Below are 20,215 nucleotides of genomic sequence, written 5' to 3'. Positions count from 1 at the left end.
TTTCAAGACCATACCATGGGTGAATTAAAATCTTGGGCAAGGACACCTGGGTGGTTAAGTCAGTTAAGCATCCAATTCTTGATTTCAGTTCAGGTCATGACCTCGGGGTTGTGAGATTGAGCTCTGTGTCAGGCTCTGTGCTCAGAGCAGAGTCTGCTGGAGATTCTCTCTCTCTTCTTTTACATCACTCCTGCTTGCTCTCTCTCTCTCTCTCTCTGAAATAAATAAATAAATCCTAAAAAAAAGTCTTGAGCAGAGAATTCTATCATCTTTGTCATCTCATCTTGGTGTGATTGCCTTTTCTTATTCCAGTTGAGATTTTCCAGGCTTGGGGAATAATGAGTGATTTTTTTTTTTATTGAAACCCTGACAATGTGGAAATTATGCTATGAGCATCTGGGTCTTATTTCAAACTTGTGTTAACGTCAGCCTTCTCTGACCGTACTTTGGTAGGAGAGGAGGGCACTGCCCCATTACTCCTGAGTGGAGATGACACTTCAGGCTCTCTGCTTGGCCTGCACTGATACCATCCTGGCTGAGAGAAGCAGAGATACTTAAGATTTGTTGCTCCCCAGGGGCCTCCCCTGACACTGAAGAGAGTGGCCTGTTACACTGAGCAGTGGAGGAATATCTGGCTCCTCACTAGGTGTCCTATGACACCTCACAACAGGATGAGTGCTTCTTTACCACCAGACTGGGATGGAAGTTCAGTTCCCTGGAGCTCATTACTGCCTAGCAGAGATGAACATTCCTGTTCTCCAGTTTGCCTTCTCTGACACCACCCTGGTGGTGGGATTTTTTTTTTTAATTATTTTATTTATGTTTTTGAGAGAGAGAGAAGGGGCAGAGGGAGAAGGAGAGAGAGAATCTTAAGCAGGCTCCATGCTCAGTGCAGCGTCTGACATGGGGCTCGATCTCATGACCCTAGGATCATGACCCAAGCCCAAATCAAGAGTCAGATGCTTACGCAACTGAGCCACCTAGGAGACCCTAAGGGTGGGTGTTTTGTGACAGATGGATGAATGCAGAAATCTTAGCTCCCTACTTGGCCTCTGCTGGTGGTGATAGGAGTGGGACTATAGGTTTTTATATTTAGCTGGAGGAGAGCAGTTAGTGTCTAAAAGTTTCTCTGTCTAGTTAAGCTGCACTTTACCTGGTCCTTCAGCTAGTGGTTTTTTTTTTTTCCTGTACCTCTTGGGGTTTGTTGGCTTCTGCATTCTGTCTGGAATATCTGAGGCAAATAGAAAACCCAGAGACCTCGTTGTCATGTTTTCCCTTTGTCAGTCTGCCTTCCTCCATCTTCACACTCCTCATCACCTGCTCACAGAGGAACTTCAATTCCTGAAGCTCACCTACTTGTTTCCCATTTGGCCATCTTACCTGGAACTCTGGCTCTCATCACTTCCCTGCACAGAACCACCTTCAGGCTGTTTTTAATGACTCTTACTTTCTTCTGTGTCTGTCTCCTCCTGGTCTTTGCTTAGGCTATTTTGTCTGGCTTCGGAGGGACTTCCTCACCAGAGAAGATTTCATCTTTCCAAAACCTGCTTAGCAGAACCTTCCGAGATGTCCCCTATGTAGAAGGAATCTCTGTCTTTTCTATTCCCCTGCAGTGTTTTGTAAATAAATATCTCCATTATTGAAACTCAACAGAAGCCAAAGAAGTCTCCATTGTGTGCTAGGCACTGTGCCAGGTGCCAGGACTCACTAATCAGTCTCCTTTCTCAAGGAGTTTGAGCCTGGCCTTGTCACCACACTGGAACGGAGCTCCTAGTCTGCTGCTCCTGCAGGTGGTCTCCTGCTAGACCTAATGAGCACAAGCCTATGTTTTCTAGCTCGTCTGTTCCACAAGGACCTAGCACCAGACATGACATGTAAGAGGAGCTTCAGTGCTTGAAAAATCAAGTTATGCTAAGAATACGACCTTCACTGTTTGGGTTTGTTACCATCAGCAGTAGGTTTGGGATTCCACGGATACCAATTAGAGGATTCATCACCAGGGATGTGTTGAAATCCCAGCCACAATGTTTGTATCCTCAGGAACTAAAAGTAATTCTTCTATGTTGTGGAGCTGCACACTGTCGGAACTTATCATAGAGATCAGCTAATTAATCCAGTGTTTCCAAAAGTGTGTATATGTTGGACTGATGGAATACAAGGTGACTTAGAGTGTAGATGGATTCAGTTTCTCCCAGTTATATATTTTGAGTGTATATTAGAAAAATATACATAGCATACTCATGATATTACTGCTCAACAAATGAGTAAGTATAAAGGCAAACATAAGATAATTATGTTTTAAGTAATAGAATAGGTAATATGAAGAAATGGTAAAAATTGTGAAGGTGGCACATGAATGAGACAGTTTGCTTATTTTACAAATGACTAAAACCAAGGCAAAGAAGAGTTTTGCTCAAGGTCCTACAGCTTGAGAGTGGCTAAGCAGGAATGGAGCCTCTGACCACCTTGGTCTCTAGCTGGAGAAGTTTCTAGGTTACGTTCCTAGCTCCAGGTGGCTGTAGAGAAGGACAGTCTGGAGAGTAGGAATTTGGGTGTGGGCACCAGGTGGCCGGTTTGGAGCCATGGAAGAGTGTGGGAAAGGAGGAGGAAACCAAAGGGAACAGAGAGGGCTGGAGTGTGATAATAAGCCCTCAGTTGAGCCTGGGCTGCCGACAGCAGTGGGTGGCCTCACTCTGGTTACTGCTTCTCTCTGTGGGGGGGCAGAGTGGAAGCTTCACTTCAAGAGAGGCTGCTGCTCTTAGCTGCATACTAATGTCAGTGGACCCTGGTACCAGAAAAGGGCCAAGTAAGGAACTTTTTTTCCATTCATGTCCAGACAGTGTCTCTTTTTTATTTTGTTACACCATGTAGTACTCTATGGTGCCTTTGGATAGGAGGTATGTTTTCATCCCACTGGGAGAACTTTCTTTGGGGATTGGATTGGAAAGGATAGAAGAAAGGAATTCCACTATCCTTCCATGTGCTGCTCCCCAGCCTACTCTGACAAACACTGCAGCAAAGAAAAAACATGGCTCTACCAAGAATTAGTTCTTCAGAGAAATCCAACCTTGTCTGCACAGGGACCTGTGAGCTATCAGTGTACTGGAGTTGGCTGGCTATCCTTGGAGTGAATATTGTTTCACGTTCCTTGATTTCCTTGGGAAGATATCTTCTTGAAGGATGGGATTTTCTAATGCCAGGATTCAAGGTAGGGAAGCCTGCCCCCAGGCTCTCCCCACAGAGCATTCATTTTTTTCCTGTTTATTCAACAAATATATATCGGGCCCCTGCTATGCATCAGATGCTACTTTGGGCCCTAGAGACTCAATGGAGGAAAAGCAGGCAAGACCTCCACCCTCTTACATTCTAGTGGGGAGATGCCAATATATGAGTAAAGGCAGGAGTAAAATATGTAGATTGTGATCCATGCCATGGGGGAGAGACACTGGAGATGATCTAGAAAATGATAGACAAGGCCTCATTTCGAGGGGCAGGCAAGGCAGACCTATGGGAGGAAGTGACAATACATTGAAACCTGAAGAATGAGGAGGCACCACGTGAAAAGCTGGGGAAAAAGCCCTGTTCACTGAATGACCAAACACATAGGGTTGGAGAGGGGAGACAGCTTGGCTCCCTTCCCAAAAGTCTGCATGGCTGGAGTGTGGTAGAACTGAGTGGGAGGGAGGACAAGCCGAGGACCGAGCAAGAGCCAGATCATGCTGGTCTCTGCAGGTCATGGTAAGGAAGTTGGAAGGACTTGCTTGGAAGAGCAGTGGGGAGCAATGAAAAGCTCTGCACCAGTGGCCACTGTCAGCACTCATGGATGAGGTGGTGGTCAAGGTAGCTGCACTCTGGCCTGACACAAAGCTAGGCATCAGCAACATCTGCCTGGAAGGATACAGGAGTGACCGACTCAGGTGTCATCCTGTCCTCTCTCTCTGGTCACATTTTGATTAATACTTCCATCTTTTATAGAAGGACTCTCCAAGGCCTTGTAGACCTCATTATATACAACAAATCGGGTTCAAAATATAAACCTTTGAAATAACTCCAATGAGAACTTTTTACAAGGCAATACTAGGAAAAAGTAGCCTACCTTCTGAAGAACAATATGTGTTTTTTCCTTCTCTCTGACAGAAAGATTTATGGGACTGACTCTGGTTTTCCAACCCTTTTGGTTGTCAGATTTTACTCAGGGTAAAATCTATGGTGCTCATTTAGATGGAGGTAGCCTCATGACCTGAAACATTCTATTGCCCATTCTTGGTCTTGACTTCTACTTGAAAAAAATATAATTTTCCTTGTCCTGACTTTTTTAGATCCTTTCGAGATCAAAGCAGGCATGAATAAAAAAATTACTCACTTTCCAAAATGGCCCTGCTGTGGTCCAGGCCAGTGGCTCTCTCATTCTCTAGCTTTCCAGTGTCTCCTCTGAGGCCCAGGGAGACTCTACCTCCTGTAAGAGCTCTTCTCCACTCGGACTCTTCTCCAGATCTCTGCAGCTTTTCTGGTGAGTACCATACTGTTTCATCTCAGGCCCTGACTCATATTTTTCTTGTGTGTTCTTCTTCTTTCTCTAATTAGATTTTACTTTTAACTCCAGGGACCAGACTTTAATAAAGCTACCATTGACTGAGTGCTAATCAGGTGCTAGATCTTTACAAAAATTTGCCTCCTAATGCTCACGACTTCCTATCAGGGAAGGATCATTTCCATTTTACAGACAAAACTGAGGATTAGAAGTTTGACTGTAAATTGTGAATAGAGCCAGGATTCATTCCCTGTTTCGCTGCAGAGCCTGTTCCTTGGGGCCCCACTACTCCTAACATTTCTGAGCTCACCGTGGGCTCCCAATAAAAGCTGTCTCTCACATAACCATGAGAACATCTCCCATGGGCTGTCTGCTGCTTGAAATTCTTCTGATGGAGAGTAGGTTTCCATTTAGGGCAATAAATTGGATTTTAATGGAAATTGCTCTCCATGAATCACATTCAGTGCGTCAGCATAGCATTATCAGGCATAGAATGGGCACCATCTCAGATGCTGGGGAGGATATAGAAGTGCCTGGCCCATGATTTCTGTCCCCAAAGAGTCCACAGTCCAGAGCTCAGAACAGATCTCTTCTTAAGCCTCACTTTCCTTTCTTTCTTTCTTTTTCTTTCTTTCTCTTTCTTTCTTTCTTTCTTTCTTTCTTTCTTTCTTTCTTTCTTTCTTCCTTCCTTCCTTCCTTCTTTCTTTCTTTCTTTCTTTCTTTCTTTCTTTCTTTCTTTCTCTCTCTCTTTCTTTCTTCTCTCTTCTTCTTCTTCCTTTCCTTTTTATTTATTTCTTTCAGATTTTACTTATTTATTCATGAGAGACACAGGGAGAGAGGCAGAGACATAGGCAGAGGGAGAAGCAGGCTTGCTGTGGGGAGCCTGATGTGGGACTCAATCCCAGGACCCTGGGATCATGACCCGAGCCAAAGGTAGACACTCAACCACTGAGCCATCCAGGTGCCCAAGACTTACTTTTCAGTAGGGGACAGTACTTCCCCTTATTGAAGTGGCAAAGAGACAGGGAGAGGGAGAGAAGATGCTGTTCCAGGCCTGGATTATTCTTTAATTTATTCATTCAAGAGAGATTTGCTGGATACCTGCTGTCTGCCAGGCATTGTTCCTGGTGCTGGGGAGCTGACAGCCAACAACGCATACCTGCATACCTGCCCTTATGGAGCTGATGGTCTAGAGATGTTGTGAACAGTGATTAGATAGAACATATAGCATGTTAGGAAATGATAATTAAGTAAACCATATAGTGATGGAGAAATATTAAGAGGTGAAAATACAGCAGGGAAGGGAGATGAGGAATGGGGGTGGGCAGCAATTTTAAATAGAGTTTAGGAAGGACTCACAAGGACAGTGCTTGAATGAAGAGCTGATGTGATGGTATTTGGAAGTGAGGTCTTTGAGAGGAATCAGGTTTAGGTAAGGTCATGAGGGCGGGACCTTCATCAGTGGATTTGTAGCCTTATGAGAAAAGGAAGAGAGATTAGAGTACTCTCTCTCCGTTTCTCTCTCTCTTTCTCTCTCTCTCTCTGTCTCTCTTTCTTGTGTGAGCACTCAGTGAGAACACAGCTTCCTGCAAGCCAGGAAGTGAGCTCCCACCAGGGATCCACATTGACCTTGGACTTCCAGCCTCCAGAACTGTGAAAAAGAAATATTCTGTTAGAGCAGTCAGAATTGACTGAGACCCTGGGGCAGGGGTGAGAAGAAGAATGACAGTGGAACCAGTATATCAGGGAAGATGAGAGAAGTTTGATACTGGATATATTTGGAAGGAATTTATGTGGATTATAAATGGGCAGATTAAGGATGGCTTTGAAGAACTGGGCCAATGACACAGAGGGTGGAGTCTCTACTGGTGGGATGGAGAAGTCTTTAGGTAGAGTATGTTGGGGGTTGGAGGGGAGAGACCAGAAGCTCCCGTGCAAGTATGCTAGTCTGGGCCACCCATTAGCTATGTGAAGCAGAGACACCTGCGGCCTAGGAATCCGAGGTCTCACATCACTACTTGGAGCCTTCCTTTCCTCTTCTGTCAAATGGAGATAGTAGTAACCTTCATGAGAGAGAGAATCAGAGAGGTTGGGAAAGACGAATGGATATACAAGTGCTTGCAGAGGGTTGAGCAGATACAAAAACCAGTCATTTCACCAGCTGGTCACATACTGGTGGAGGCTGGTGAGGGCTGTTTGAGAATATGCTATCCAAAGAGCATCTCAGCTTCTTCCTCCATTTGAACCACCTACCTCATGACATGCAGATTCTTTAGCACATGATAGACCTAGCAAATCAGGATTTCTGAAGCTAGAACTCAGGAATTTGTTTTTCCAGCTGATTCTCATGCACCTAGTACCTTGAGAATCATAGGAATAGGGAGAAAACCACCTCCACATTGTTAGGCAGTGCGTCTTGAGCATCCTAGGAGTGGATAGAACCAGTGGGTAGAACATACCATGGACATGACTAAGTCAAGAAGTCCTAATTAAATTTAAAAAGTAAGCTTGAGGCTGGAGACTGAAGGGGCAGCTACTGGGATGGAGGAAAAAAGTGCAGTCAGGAGCACAGTGAGAGGGTCTAGATGGGCCCAGAGAGCAGTCCTGGAGGGAGGGCAGCGGGTGGTGGCTTGTGTTGCTCCCCAGTGATAAGGCACATGCAGTGGGCTGGGCTGGGGTAAGTCTTCTGAACAGAAGTCTTCTGAGGGCCAAGTTCTACATTTAGGGACTTCACTTTGGGTGATTGTGCTCATGGTACAAGTTTGATTCATCTCTTTCCTGTCTAGCCCCAGGCCTGGGAAGGAGGCCCAGTGAGTGGCTGGGGGCCTCCCTGTGCAAGACCGGCCTTTCTTTGTTCTCACCAATCCCTGCCCTCATGCTTCTGAGTCCTCCTCACCACCATGTAGGTGGCAATTGATCCATAATGGACATGTTTTTATTAGAGTAATGGTACCACTTTCTGCAGAAAAGAGCAATGCAATTTTGTTAATGAAAGTCATGTGTTGAGACAGGGGTGGATGGGAACTTCTGGGTCTGGTTTGGCCCTGGCTCAAAACCTTCCGGGAAAACACAAACTTTCAGGGCCACACCCAGAAAGCCTCATTTACCTCTGTCAGGCCCATCTGCTTTGGATTAGAGAAATAATAACAGTCCTCTCTCAGTGCCCTTTTATAAATATAAAATGTGTAATAAAGTGGTTATTAGAAGGTAATCAATGGTGCTTATGTTTTCTTTTGGGAGGACATTGATGGTGAACTTGCACAGAATGCCATGACCACTGCAAGGGATCCATTCTGTGTAAGTGGCCAAAGGCCATTTAGCTCCTTGGGCCTTGGTAGGTCAGAGGGCGGAATCTCTCTATGCCAGGGAAGCATCTCTGTGGATCCTAACACAGGAGGATGGCGAGAAGGCTAACTCCAGGATTTGCCCAAAAAACCCCACACCTGCTTAACAGCTTTAAGTTTGTGTTTAAATTAATAAAGAGTATAAATCCATCATACTCTACGTTGTCACAGCTTATTCCCCCTTCCCTCACCTCTCCATCTTACCTTGTTTGAGTACTTTGGGGAAACTTGTAAAATATTAAGACAATTAAAGGCACTTTTAAAGAAAGTCTTCCCTTGAGAAAGTCCGCATGATTTCTCCCTTTTCTCCTAAAGCATTCTTTGTAGGGCCCTCACAATTTAGAACTTGATCAAATGAGATAACCTCTGAAGGCTAGCAGGGCCTGGGCCTCGTGGTACTTTATAAAACTGTGTTAGATTTTTAAAGAAGTTTTTATTTAAATTCCAGTTAGTTAACGTACAGTGTAATATTAGTTTCAGATGTACAATATAGTGATTCAACACTTCCATACAGCCCCCGGTGCTCATCATGAAGAGTGCCCTCCTTAAGCTGTGTTAGATTTTGTTATAAACTTCTTGAGTTAAAAAGTAACAGTATTTCTCTTTGTCATCAGATTGCAAAATCCTTGGAAATAAGAACCATGTATTTTTTTCCTCTTCTTTTTCAGTATCCAGCATAGTATTGGGTACTTATTTGGAATTAATAAGTATTTATTGACTAGTCGGTGACTGCAACATCAATATTTAGTTATTAATTGATTGATTAATTTTTTATTCAGCAGAACTTTATTGACAGGTATTGTGCCAGATATGGGAGAAACTGATCTAATAAAAGTAGCTAATTTTCTTTTGAGAGCCTACTCCATGCTAGAACTGTTTTAAGCACGTTATGTGTATTAACCCTTTGATCCTTACACTAGTCCTATGAGTGTCTCAGATTACAGACTAGGGAATGAAGTGGTTTGCCTATGGGACTTGTACTCTTAACCATCGCAACATAGCTGCCTCCTGAACAAATAATGCTTAGTTCCTGCTCTCAAAGGGTCCCCACCAAAGGGAGATCAGGGCTGCATGGGGAACTGATGAGTGGTCGATAGGTCCAGTGGGACTGGATACTGAGGGCCCAGAATGATGAGGGAAAGGTTAGACCAGCTGACTTTCCAGAAGTTCCACAGAATGAAGCCACATCTGCAGAGATCTCACTTTTATGTGCTAAGGGTGGACTCCATTCCTCTCTTCAGAAGTCAGTTGGGACAGGTGATAGAATTGCCTGGGTGACAAGCTGGAACCCTAGACTGTCCAAGCTGCGTGCATTTAAGGTGTGGTTAGGCTGACATGCTGTGCCCTGGTCCTGGGAGAATGGCATTCATCTCTGTGTATGTGTTCTCGGTGCTGAAGACCTCCCTGCTTCACTAGATGGCCCAATCCATCAGTGCTGAACTGAAATAATTTCCTGCAATATTGCCACAATGGTGCTCTGTTTCCACAGGTCAGCCCTTTCAGGGTATTCTGAACCAAGCCTTCTCCAAGATAGCATTTCCAGTTTCTTCAACTGTTTCTCAAAGAACATGGTTTCTAGACTTCATTTGTTCAGGTACTCATTCAGTGAACCCTGGGCTAGAATAAACCACAAGTGGTTTAACCCCGGCCCTGTCCTCAGACAGTTCACAATATTGAGGGGAGGAGGAGCAAACACGGGTCCCAGAGGTGTTTGGTTCTGGGTGGTTCCTTCTCCACCCCTCCTGCGCTGTTCTTTGTGCATCTTCTCCCTGGGTGTGGCTGCAAGAAACACACACATGTAAATTAACTCCAGAATCCCTTCCTCTCCCTAGCACAAACCCCTCCCCAGAGCTCTAGCCCTCACCATCCATGTGTCTGCTGGATGCTTCCCTTCCATTGGCAATCCCAGAGTCACTTCCAACTCCACAGAACAACATCCTAATTCATGGTCCTTCTCCCGAGACATTCTCAGAAAGGCTAGGGCAGCCGGCCTCTCATTCCACAGCAAGCAAGTAACAGTGGCCACAATCAAAGCCAGCACTGTCAAAGTCCACTCTGGTTCTGCCGCACGCTGTAGTCTTTGGGAGAGGAAATTTGGGAAGGATTGTACAGTCTTTCCCTCTGTGGTATGTCTTTCCTCTGTGGTGCCCTCCTCTACCATGCTCCATTGGTGGCTTGCTCCTCCTTTCTGGAGCACTCTTGTCTCAGTAAAGAAACCAGCCCTGGGGACTTCTTCCCTGAAGCCGTTACACTTCAAGCCTCAGCTTTCAAGTGGGACTCAGGATACCAAAAAGCTTCTCTGGGAATAGAGGCCATCCCAGCCCTCCCTATATAATCAGTTCTATCTAGTACCTTCCTATAGGAGACAGGATTGGTTTTATCCATGACCATATCCATGAGCAAGCATAGAGTAGTACTTGGCTTATGGTCGGTGCTCAACATCTGCTGACCGATTGAATACATACTGTCTCTACACCAGGCCAGAATATTTTTCTTGAAATTGCATACATTTAAAGGTTAGCTTTAGAATGACTGCTAAGTTTGAAAGTAAGTTGTCCAGTTGTTAAGAATGCAATTAAATTCAACATCCATTTATTAAGCATTTGCAGTATACCAGGTATTACTCCAGGCACTAGGATTGCAGCCAGGAATAAGACACAGCCACAGGCTTCAGGCAGCTCAGCAGGGATGGAAGGTGGGAAGCAGAAGCAGGGGTAGTGGTGGGACAGAGATAATCCAGTGATGACCCTGTAACTGGTATGGGACACAGGGTGCTACATGGGGCAGAGGAGGGAGGAGCTAACCCTGCAGGTCTGAGAGGGCTTAAGATTGGGGTGGCAGGATTGGGCTCCTCAGACCCTGAGATCCTCAGCTCACTTGCCAAGGACTGAGGATGCCTTTCTCCATCTCTCTTAAGGTGAAAGTGAAACTTCTTTCAGCATCTTAAAGAGAAGTAAAATCTAGAACTGCAGCATCTCGGAGCTGAAAGAGTTATCAGAAACATCTAGTCCAGTGGAGTTCCAACTTCCTTTTAGTAGCAGAAACTTCAACCTAAATCTTACCAGAACACCCACTTTGCAAAATGGATCCAAACAGAGTCTCTTTGATAGGTGGAAAACCACGATCTAGGCCAGGCCTCTTACTTTTGAAGTGAGGAAACTGAGGAACAAAGTCCCAGAGCACATGAGGGGTGAAGCCAAGTATGTGTCCCAGGTCTCCGCACTGTGCGGCAGGTGTGGGTGGTTCGGAGGAGGGACAGACCGACAGCCCCGCTGGCCTGAGATTAACCATCAGGTGCGGGAAGCAATTACATTCTGCACAGGCGAGATCCGTTGGTCCCATTCTCCCTCCCTGCAGGCTATGTCAAAACACGCGGGCAGGATCCTGCTTCTTCTCACGTTTTAAAAACATACAGTGGACTTGTGTTTACAGTACTGAGAAGGGATGTGACGTGGAACAGCAGAGCACAGCACCCCCGGGAAGAGCCACCCTGTCTTCACTGGCGCTCTCTCTGTCCAGACCACAAGCTCTTGAAGTGCGCTCCTCTGGGCTCCAGCTCAGAGAGTCTTGCCAGGGGATGTCTCTGAACTTCAGGCCTTAAACAATGTTCTGCGTTGTGCAAACAAACATCACCAACAATGATCTGACCCTTGGATCAGAGCCACATCTGTCTGGGCCACTCAGCCTGGGATTCTTGCAGAGGTGCAGAGGGAAAACAGATTAGGCATCAGATTTCCAGTTCCAGACCCTGTTTTTCTGCTTCTGTGGGACTATAGGTGGGCTTTGGAGTTCTCATGGCCTCTGCTTTCCCATCTGAATAATGGCAGAAGCTAGGTAGCTCTGAACTCATTCCTTGGTTTTAATATTTGTGTGTGTGTGTGTGTGTGTGTGTGTGTGTTGCAGTGAGATTTCTTTTTAAAATGGAATCTCACAGGCAAATCCAAAATATGAAATAGATGAAAGCCAAGCCCTTTGGGTTCATGCAGGAGCAGAGGTCTTGGTCACTACATCTCCTCTGCTCTGGGAGTCCTTGAGAGATCCCTGTGGATCCCTAGGATCCTCAGAATGTGGTTTGATACCACTTGGCTATGTGCTTTCTCTCTCAGGTCTTTGGGGCTCAAATGTTCTATGATCCTACAAATAGAACTGTAAATGTTAGGTCATGGTTATGAGTACAAAACTATGTGTGTGTGTATGTAAGTACAAGAAGAGAGATTACAGTTGGATATTTTATTTTACTTTGATAAAGGCATTGTATTTTTAAAAATGAAGACAGTTTATGGGTCACCTGGGTGGCTCAGTTGGTTAAGTGTCTGACTCTTGATCTCGGCTCAAGTCTTGATCTCAGGGTTGTGAGTTCAAGACATCCATGCTGTGCACGGGGCTTACTTAAAAAAACAAAAAGAAAAACCAAATTAAGATAGTTTGAGGTTCACAGCAAAATTGAAGGTCAGGTAGAGAGATTTCCTGCTCCCATACATGGAGATCGCCTGTTCCCCACTTTTGGCATCCTCCAGCAGTGTAGTATATTTGTGGTACACTTGTTATAACTGATGAACCTCCTCTGACATATCATAATCCCCCAGAGTCCATAGTTTATACTATGGTTCACTCTTGGTGTTGTATGTTCTATGGGTTTGGACAAATGTCCAAATGACATGTATCCACCATTATGGAATCATACAGAGTGTTTTCACTGCCCTAAAAATCCTCTGTGCTTTGCTTATGCATCTATCCCACCTGCCCCTCCCAAGATATAATATCTTCACTTATTTTTTCTTGATTCCAAAAATAGGACATACCCATGAAGTCACTATGAAATAAAGATCATATGAAATCCCACCCCTCTGAATTGAAATTATGGTGGAAGATGACTTTACCATTTGCAGAACTTTTCATGTTAAATAAGCCAAGCTCAAAAGGCAAATGGGCAGAACCACTTGACTTTGCTGGTTAGGAGGTAATCATAGTCTCTCACGTGTGCATCATTAACAGTAAAAGTAAATCAGGTCCGTGTAGTGTGACCCACTTAATAGTCAAACACAGGGAAAAGAAAAGTGATAAGTATTTTTTAGAGAAGGAGAGAAAATGCCTAAGATTGCATGGTGAGAATGGGAGGAACCAGGAGTAGAACCCTTTGTGGTGGATTTAATCTGAGAAAACAAACATTTCACCCACTGCAGCTGTGATTCTTTTTCTTTATTTTCAGCTCTCTTGCTTTTGGTGCAGTACGGGAAAGGGGCTTTGTATCTTCATCCTGGACCCTAATTTCCAGCCACTACCCCACATGCATCCCTGTACCAGTTCCCTCCCTGCTCCCTCATTCCCCAGCTCACATCTCAGACCCCCCAGTGCCCAGAGAAGACTTTGGAAATCTAATTTACCATAGGGTGAATGATGAATATGGCATCCTCAGCATCATTACCACCCTCCTTCTGTATGCCATTCTCATCCTGCAGAGGATGTAAAGCCAAGAGAACTACATTTCCCAGACTCCCTTGCACTTAGAGTTCTAGATCCCATTTAGGTTTGTTTGGTAGATGCACCTGAGATTTGGAAGGTGAAAATGAAGCCCTGGCTCCCTACAGTTGATGGCAAATCAAATACAGAGCAACAATTAAGCTTTCTATAGCCTTCTTAAGGTTTTTGAATGAACACTTTGAGGTCATTGTGTTGAACAACCATCCTCTGCCATACACATCATCTCTGAGTTTTCTCTGTTGTATCATTTCCCAGTTGTACAGTAGAAGTTTGGGGGAGGGGGGTTTGAAGATTAAATCAGCTGATGGGAAGTGGGAAGTCCTCATCACACCCCTGGCACCGTGCAGGGGCTAATTTACTTCATTCTTGTTGTTTTTCCTACTCTTTGTGAAGCCTTCACTTACCTCCTCTGGGATACTGAACTTGCCTTGATGTAAACTTGTATCTAACACTAGAACAGTGTTACCATCTCCTTAGACACTGAGATGCCCAGCACACAGTCTGGGAAACACCATCCTACAATATTATTCCCAGAAGGAATCTTAGAGATCTTTGAATTTATAATCCCCCATTAAAAGGAGACTGAGGCTCAAAGGGGGAAAATGGCCTTTCTAATGTTATATAGTAAGTGACTTGTAGAGGTCTAATTTTAGGGTCAGGAGAAAAATTCACTAAATCTCCATGGGCTTCAATTTCTCTATCTGTAAAATGGTTATAATAAAGCCTTAACATGGGACAAACGACATGTCTTAACATGGGACAAACGACAGTCAAATATTGTGAAAATGCTTTGGAAAGCTCATATCTGTCTATTATCTATCTATCTATCTATCTATCTATCTATCTATCTATCTATCTATATCTATCATCATCTATCACCTATCTCTATATACACATTTATATTTGGCAAGTCTTTACATGAAGGGAGTGCATTATAAATGATCACTGTATGTTAATTAATCAACCGAAAGCTTGTTGAGTACCCACAAGGTGCCAGTGACAGTTCTTGGTGCTGGGCACACAGTGGAGAACCAGACTACTGTGGTGATGTCCCCCTGCAGCTTGCACTGTGGGTGAGCTGGAGCTGCAAGGAAAACAGAAACACAGAGAGAACAAAGAAACAGATGAATAAACAAGACAGGTTGAAAGGTGGTAAGTGCTATGAAGAAGTAAAGTAGGGTATTATGATCGAGAGCACGGGGGGGCTGTTTTGGACTGGGAGGTCATGGCAGCCTCTCTGAAGAGGCCGCCTTACACTGGCCCTGGATCACCAGAATAGCCCTGTTCTCAGGTTCCTTATCTGGCAACCAGGAACAGAAATCCTGCCCTTACCCAGAGGTATGCTGTGACAGGGGTGTGGCCAAGGGCGGACCTGCCCTCAAATGTCCCTGCTTTGAAGCTCCTGTGATAAACCCCAGTCTGGCTCAGGCCCTTCCTGGAGTTGGGGCTGCAGGGATGAGGGGCCCACAGACCATCCGCCCTCACACACAATGCAAGCCCTGTGCTGGCCCCACGGACAACAGGCGCGGGAGAGAGGGTCTGCTTTTTCTTCTAGTGGACTCAAGCCTTCAAGTCTTTGGACTGAGTGCCAACAATAATTCATCAGGAACGCTTTACAACTCAGCATTACAAAACCTGTTAGGAGACAGATCGCCCACAGGACGGGATTGAGAAGGAAACGTGTTCAGGGCTGGTGACCTTAGGATGATTAATGATTTTTCACAGGGTGAACTCTGTCCTCCACCTCCCACGTGCTGTGTGCTCCCTCCCTCCCTCACCAGCTTGTTTTCAGGGGGAGGAGGAGGGGGAGGGGAATGCATAAGGGGAAGCCTACCATCCCAGACACAGTGTGGGATGAGGGCCTGTGCTGGAAAGGCAGGAATGGTTTCTCAGCATTATTTTATTTTTACTCTTCTTAAAATCCCAATACAGGTTCTATATCTCGAAATATGTACAATTGGTCCCTTAATTCGGAGCGAGTTATGCATTTTGTCCTTGTTGTGTCCCTGTCCTTTGTTATGCATTTTGCACAATGTGGTCTGCTTTCAGCTCTGGTTCCTGTGATTATCACCTCTTCTGTCTCTGCAGACCCAAATCCTGACTTGATTGAATATGGGATGTAGCAGAAAGGGGCATCACAATTTTATCTTTTGATTTTCAAGGTCATGGTAACTTGATTTTGACTTTGTTAGATTACAAAATATACATACTGTGTATGTATACACACTGTGATACATACAGTTTTAATAAACTGAAAAATATAGAGCTATTGAAAGAGACATTTCTGATCCCTTTCTATGTCCTTCTTTGACCCCACACACCTGAAATCCTTAGTGTCTAATCAGTGCTACCAGAGCAATATTCTCAAGTGCCTTCTGCATAACATGAATCTCCAGATGCAAACTGGAATAATGGCAGAACTTTCCAGTTCTGTGGGGGAAAGGAAACAGTTGATGGGGATGATCGTTCGTATGTACTGACTACTTAGGTCGAAGATATGTTCCATATGCCATTCAATCCTTACAACAGCCATAGGAGGTACTTATTAATATTATCTCCATTTCACAGATCAGGAAACTGAGCTTTGGGGTCAAGTTGGAAGCAGTAGAACCATAATTAGAAGCCAGGAGGCCTCATTCCAGGCCCTGGGCTCTGCTGGATGAATTTTGATCAATGTTAAGTCTTTCTTTTATAATCTTTCCTAAAACCTTGCTGGCTTCCCTGAATGTCTTCCTCTAAGTCCTCACATGCAGCAATGTAAATGAGAAGGTAGGAAGTGATTCCAGCCTCACAGGATCCCAGTCCTGTGCGTGCTGGGAGCTCCTTCCTATATGGATTCTTGTTCTGGATAAGACTCAATGTCATGGACACATAGGTCTTCTGGCTCCCATTCCAAAAATCTAGGTAACCATGTAACTACATTTTAGTATCTTGCCTGACTTATTTGCTCCAACAACACATGAGCATGTTTGACAAACAATGAACTTGACCCTAAGGTCTTGTATGAAGTGTGTAAAACTCATTTGTCAACATGCTTCTCACGATTGTATCATAAAAACTGTCAAGAAGGTCAGTATATAGTAAAGTATTTACCAGCACAAGCTTTAGAGTCAGAGCCTTGTTAAAATTATGTGTCTTCCATATAGCAATCATATGACCTTGGGTCTCAGTTTCCTTACCTGTAAATTGAGGATAATAGGACCACTTACTTTATAGGGTTGGAATAAAGATTATTTGAAATAATATGTAAGTAAAACATTTAATAGAGTGCCTGAAAGATTGTATGGACTTAATGCATAAGTTGCTGTAACTAGAGCAGTATTTTATTATATCTCCTCAAATTCTTTCCCTTGTCCTTATTAACTCATTAGGAAGAATTATTAACTGAAATTTATTGATAGTTTCACACTAGACAGGGTTGCTATTCCATGGCTTTTCTAAAGTTTTACAGAACCTGATGAGAGTTGTGCATTATAGAAAAAGAAAAGAAGACACTGGATAGCTTATATAATGCATCATCTGCATCACTATAAATCAAGAGTCAGATGTGTCATGCCTACACACTGGCCAGTTCCTGTCCAAAAGATCAGTTGAGGTGGAAACCTCAGTCTCCATGTTGGATGGAATATCCCTGTTCTTACAAAAACGCTACTAGGTTGGGCCACCCTTTGGAGGACTCAAGAATCCAACTTAAGTCTCAGACATGACCATGATGGCTCTTTGGGATCAAGGGCTAGGATGGATGAGAGTCTTTACCAAGTTTTAAAGGTTGCAGGGGATAGACACACATCCAGGCTACTCTGGTGATGGAGGTTTATTTTAAGGAACTTTCGCAGAACAGACCTTCATGGGAATCTGAGTCAGCCAAATATGCAAGATGTTCTGATTGCATAGCCCTATCAGTAAACATACTCTAGTATACATTGAATTTGTCAAATATAAATATTGAATATATATTCATAGCAAAATATCAAAGATTGGGTGGCTTAAACAACAGAAGTTAATTTTCTCACCGTGCTGGAGGCTTAGAGTCCAAGATCAGACTTAGTTTCTCCTTCAGCTTCTCACTGTGGCTTGTAAGGGCCTCCCTTTTGCTGCCTCACATCTCTTGGACTCTTCAAACAGATGTCTGTGTCCAGGATTCATAAGCCACACAGCAGTCAAATGATCTTTCTAGAACAGAATTTCACCTTGCTGGTCCCTGCTCTGTTGGTGTTCAGTCACCTATGGGAGGAGGGTAACCCTACGGATGACAGTGATGTGGTAACCCTACGGATATCTGCTGCTCAGATATGCTGGGCTGACAACTATACTTCTGTGAGTCCCAAAAAGACAGCACATCAGAATATCAGTGAAAACAAGTAAAATTATAACATTCTAAGATCACCTTAAATGTACTGTAATTTACTAAAAAGATTTAAAAAGCTTTAGTTCTTTATTTTCTGCAACACAACCTCATAACTAACCAGTGTGTTGTAGCCTTGTAGTTGAGATCCACCCACCTCAGCACAGAATCCTTGGGTTGGCCAATGACGGCTTTCGTTGTTTGGTGACTGCTACTGCCAATACTTTGACTTTGGCCACCTCCTCCCGGTAAAGAACACATATAGGCATTTGCACCTTTGTATGGTTTCCCTCCTGTTCCCACTTTGCCCCAGGCTGGGTCTGTGACTGCTTTAACCCATAGAATATATATGGCAGAGTGATGCTGTGCTGCCTCTAACGTGGCCATTGATTGGCTGGGCAGATGCCATATCCTCCTTTGTGGGCACTTCTTTTTGGAATGCAGATGACATGCTGTGAAGTAGGCCAAGCAGCCACATCGGGATGCCCACTGGGAGGAAAACTGGGCCTTTAGCCCTAGCTGAGCTTCCACTGGATCCTCCAGATAACTGTAGCCACCTCAGGGGCCCAGGTGGCACCAGGTGGAGAATAACCACCAGTAACTTGTATCTCATGGGAGAGGAGACATTATTGCTTGAAATCGTTATGATTTGTGATGGTTTGTTTATTTTTAAAGACTCCATCTATTTATTCATAAGAAACACACAAAGAGAGGCAGAGAATAGGCAGAGGGAGAAACAGGCTCCCCGCAGGGAGCCTGATGTGGAACTCGATCCCCGGACCCTGTGATTATACCCTGAGCCGAAGGTAGATGCTCAAATGCTGAGCCACCCAGGAGTCCCAATGATGGTTTGTTATTCACCAAGGGACACTGAAGTAGGGTCAAATGACCTTCTCTGGATCTGCTAGCACCTCTCCTGCTTTCTTCACATCCTGAGCTTTAATTAACCCCAGTGCTCTGTCGGTCCTCACATCAGCCTTTGGTCCTTTTTACTTGCTCTTTCTTGCCCCCAAATGCCCTGCTTTGCCTCTCTGCAAAGAAATTTTCTGTACTCCAAGGCAAAGGTTGCTTCTCTTTTCTGAGGCCCCCTTGACACTTCCCCTTTACTTTCAGGCAGAATTAATGTCCTCACTCTGCCCCTGTGGCAGTTTATGTCTTCTAGAATGCTACATGACTGTAGAATCTGTAGTGTTAAAAAAAATACATTGAATGGCCTGTCCAACCACACAGGGGTCACTGTGGCATTCTTTGGAAGTAGCATGGGCCTGGCTCAGACACATCTGGACTTGAATCTCAGTGCCTGTTCACTCTCAGAGCTATCTCTGGATGTTTCTCTTAGCCTACACTCTCTCTTCTGTAAAACAAGGACAGAGATTGCCCCCTCAGGAGACTTGTGAAGACTGAAGTGCAGTGTGGTATGTCAAACACCTAGCATGTGACCTGGCCTAGCCAATGCTAGTGGATTCCAGAGAGATCCCCACCTGTCATGTGTACCCATGCACCTTCCCCTGGCCTCTCCCTCATTCCACCTGCTCCCTGAGTTAGGCGTCTGCCCTGTGATCTTAGAATAGCTCTTTTTACTGCCACCACAGTGTTCTATTTTTTAAGACTTATTTGTTTCAGAGAAGAGAGAGAGAAAGAGAGAGAGCACTCATGTGAGCATGTGAGCAGGGGGAGGGGCAGAGGAAGAAGAGGAAGAGAATCCCAAGCAGACTCCCCGCTGAGCATGGAGCCTAATGCAGGGCTCAATCTCACTACCTTGAGACCACAACCTGAGACGAAATTAAGAGTCAGATGCTTAACTGACTGGGCCACCCAAGGCACCCATCATCATAGTTTTTATGTCACTCATAGCCTCTCTCATGGATGGGGAGCTCCTGAAGGCAGGTACTCGTTGTTTCTTATAAATTTCTCATTCCCAGAAAAATAGCACAGCATCTGACACCTAGTAGATTACAGTAAGTACTTGCTGAGTTATGGGCCCCAATATCTGGGATTGAATTTAGGATTTCAAGGTAGTTAGGGTGTAGGGAAGTTACCTTGGTTTTGACTGAATGTAACTTAGTGTCTTTGGTGGACTACCATTGTTTGCCAAACTCATAATGTTTGTGGAGTTGACTGAATGTACAGAAGTTGCCTGGGGTGAGGGGCAGGGATGTAAAGGTACTGTCAGCAGAAAAGGACTTGTGTGACTCTGAGAAACTATCATAACTCAAGCCTTCATTTTTCTCAGTATCGAGGCATATGAGCTATAATGAGGTACAACGATTTTACATTTACATTGGTCAGTTCCACTGACCTAACTTTTTTTTTCTTTGCTTCTCCTCAATCCTCCAGGAGCTTTTTGGGAAAGAAATCTATAGCAGGGATCCCAAGTTGTCAAGGAGTGTTTCATAATGTTAAACAATGAAGATACATAAGCTCTGTGATATTTTACAGAATTTGAGAATATTCCCCTGTGCAAATGAGTGGAAACACAGACAAAGCTTTGTGAATAAGCCATTTAAAGGAGTT

This window comes from Nyctereutes procyonoides, unplaced genomic scaffold, assembly GCF_905146905.1.
Source record: "Nyctereutes procyonoides isolate TBG_1078 unplaced genomic scaffold, NYPRO_anot_genome, whole genome shotgun sequence".
NCBI classification, from domain to species: Eukaryota; Metazoa; Chordata; class Mammalia; order Carnivora; family Canidae; genus Nyctereutes; species Nyctereutes procyonoides.
The sequence above is the reverse complement of the archived record's forward strand: the minus strand, read 5'-3'. Positions refer to the sequence as shown.